Below are 3,016 nucleotides of genomic sequence, written 5' to 3'. Positions count from 1 at the left end.
TTCTCTGCCAAGCAAGAGACTTGTTCTATCTCTGACTCCAACTCCACTCCCAAGAACTGGTTTTGTCCACTGGTAAGGCAGGCAGTGAACCACCCAGTGTTAAAAATGACACAGGACAGCAGTGCCTTAAATATGTTCCTCAAACAGCCTTCACCATGCCTGGAATCCCATCGTTATTTATCCAGCCTTTTCTGGGTAGGCATCACTGCCTATTCAACACGCAGATGCCTTTTTGTTGGGAGGAGTGCCATGTTCAGCAGAGGAGCAGTTTGAATCTGTGCCTGGGGCTGCAGAATAAGACATACCGCACTGTTTTCAGGGCTAGGGGAAGGGAGATGAGATTAGCAGGCCTGGAAGAGTGGCGAGGACTGGGTAGCATAGAACAGCCGGTAGGCACTTGACATCTCTAAAGGGAGAAGAACCCAAAGAAGAGATAGGAGGTAACCTGAATATTGTCTGGAATTTCCCTTTTGTGTAAGGTAAGTTATGGAGAGTTTCAAGTGATTCCACCCAGTAAGTAGAGCCTGAGCTGCTTCTCTCATCACCCAAAGGATGATCGTTACACATTCTCCCCGATGCTAAGTGCCCTGGACAGGGAAACAAGGAGTGTTCGGATTATCAGTTTAGTGAAATATATGGTGGTCAAGTATATAGTGGTCAATATATAAGTGGGGAAGATGAGAAACGAAGGAACTGGAGAATAGAAAAGAAGAGCTTCTTTTGTCTGCAGGATTTTCTGGGGCCTGCAAGAAAAGGACTGACCCCATTCAGATGAACCAAGAGGCTGAAAAGGTGGTGTAGCCCTACTACAGGCACATAAGGACACAGCCATGGTCTGGCACTCTTATCTTCTCTCCCACCATCACAGGCAGACTCCCCCAGCCCTCAGGGCTCTGAAGAGCCTCCAGTCTCTGCCCACCCTACCCCCACACTGGGCCCCATGCCAATCTATGCAGCCATTCCTCCTGTTGTAAGAAGAACTCCCACTGCAGCTCCCACAAGTGAGGGAGGGGCTCAGTTCTAACACCCTGCTGACCTGCCAGTGCAAAGAAGACTAGATTCTTCACTCTCATTCCTACATAGCCGCTCCCCTCCAGGGATGCCTAATCAGCTCCAGCTTCATGGCAGTACTCTATCTATCTTCAGTTAAGTTTCGTGTAACAGACTGCACCATGCCAAGCCCTCCCTTCCCACCAACCCAGGAAAGATTTTGCCTATGAGTGGAGTGGGCAATGAGGTATCTGGAATAACAAATATTACAGGGAAGATGCCCCTGTGCTAAACATTTCAGCAAGCTGGAGGGAGATGCCAGTCACTGAGTTTGGGAGACTCAGTGGATTCCAAGACCCGAGGTCATGTATTCCTATAACCTACAAGCTAAACTGGACCTCCCCTAACCTAGGTCATGTGTGTCAAAGCTACTTTTAAAGACCTCTTGTGAAAGATGATTATAGACAGTCAGGCTCATAGCATATTTGGAATTCATTCCTCTCATTTTATAGAGTAAAAAGTGGGATTCAGGAAGAAGAGGTGGCTTGGCCAGGGTCTTGCAGTCAATAAAAAGTGATAATAATTCTTCACAACACCAATTATCTTCTCATCCCAGCCTCTATCTCCAAAATTGGAAAGTCAGGACTTAGCCTGTGACAATCCAGTCTGGAGAGAGAGCGCGCACAAGTGCAGTGCTCTGTCCGTGGTGCTGAAACTCCCCTCTCAAGCAGCCAAGAAGCATTGTTGACATGCCTCTAGCATTGTAAAGGTGTTATGGGGATTTGGGAGGAAGTTGATAATATAATCCAGGAGACCATTTACATGAAGGAGTCAGAGACTAATTCTAAGGGCATAAACAGGCATATGAGCGTGGGAAAGGGGGAAGTGTACTATCCCTACCCTTGAACAGGGTATGGCCCCCTGATTTTAAGACACTGAGATACAGGTCCTTTCAGAGAAGCTAAAAGTGAGAGAAAAAAAAAAAAAATGACTATACTGGTCAGCTTCAAAGTTTCCATGGGGAAACTTTCTAAGAAGGAAGTCACCAAAGGGAAGGCCAAGAGAAATTTGGAGACTATGTGGATTAATAGGAGAATCTTTAGAAGATGTGGGGTGATTTTGAAAGGTTCTGCCATAAGCCTGGAGGCTGGGCATCAGGATTTTTCAAGGTCATACCTCCAAAGTCCAGAATTATGACTGTTATCCTTCTGTGGTTCTTGGAGTCAAGTGGGGGAAGGAGGGATGTGTGTGTGTGTGTGTGTGTGTGTGTGTGTGTGTGTATGTATGTAATTAAAAAACCACTGTCAGGATTGTGTTAAAAAAGGAGTTGAGTCTAGCCTGAGCCCCAAACTGGAGTCCATACTGAAAAAATCTGGAAGCCATGTTCTTCACAATATCCCTAGATCTTTACTCTCTTCAGTATTGAGGCTGAGTGATAGTGGCTTGTTGGCAAAGCAAACGTTCAGCATGTGTGAACGGATCACATACAAGGAGCTGTTTTAGGGGCACCTGGCTGGTTCAGTCAGTAGAGCATGCAACTCTTGATCTCAGGAGTCATGAGTTGAAGCCCAGCATTGGACACAGAGCCTACTTAAAACAAAACAAAGAAGCTGTTTTAGCAAGGGATGCACAGCACCCTGAATTTAAATGGACAGCCCATGTGCTCACTTTGGCAGCACATATACTAAAATGGGAATGATACAGAGAAGATTAGCATGGCCCCTGCACAAGAATGACATGCAAATTCCATGGACAGCCCACATGGTAGCAGACATCTGTATATTCTGCTGCAGGCTTGACTCTCATAAGGGAAGTCTCCTGATGCTGAGTTCACACACACACACACACACACACACACACACACACACACACACACCATCCCTCACCTCAGAAACACCGTCCTAACACTGATAAAGAAGAGACTTTCACTCTCCCAAGCCCTATTATGTCCAGCATTACTCTGTTCCTCTTCCTCCTCCCCACCCTACTCCTCCTCTTCCTCTTTTCCTCCCATGCTGTGATGCAC

At 46.5% G+C, this 3,016-nt stretch overlaps 1 non-coding gene across 1 annotated transcript; it reads left to right on the top strand.

The window, feature by feature from the left end:
• Positions 1-2,650: 2,650 nt before the first annotated feature.
• LOC124510539 (U6 spliceosomal RNA) lies at positions 2,651-2,757 on the top strand. The gene has a single exon (XR_006961738.1). It is a non-coding gene; the product is annotated as a U6 spliceosomal RNA (small nuclear RNA).
• The last annotated feature ends 259 nt before the right edge of the window (positions 2,758-3,016 follow it).

This window comes from Lynx rufus, unplaced genomic scaffold (genome assembly GCF_022079265.1).
Source record: "Lynx rufus isolate CCGP_SWC_20201006 ecotype Redwood Valley unplaced genomic scaffold, mLynRuf1.p SCAF_15, whole genome shotgun sequence".
NCBI lineage: Eukaryota > Metazoa > Chordata > Mammalia > Carnivora > Felidae > Lynx > Lynx rufus.
The sequence above is the reverse complement of the archived record's forward strand: the minus strand, read 5'-3'. Positions and strand labels throughout refer to the sequence as shown.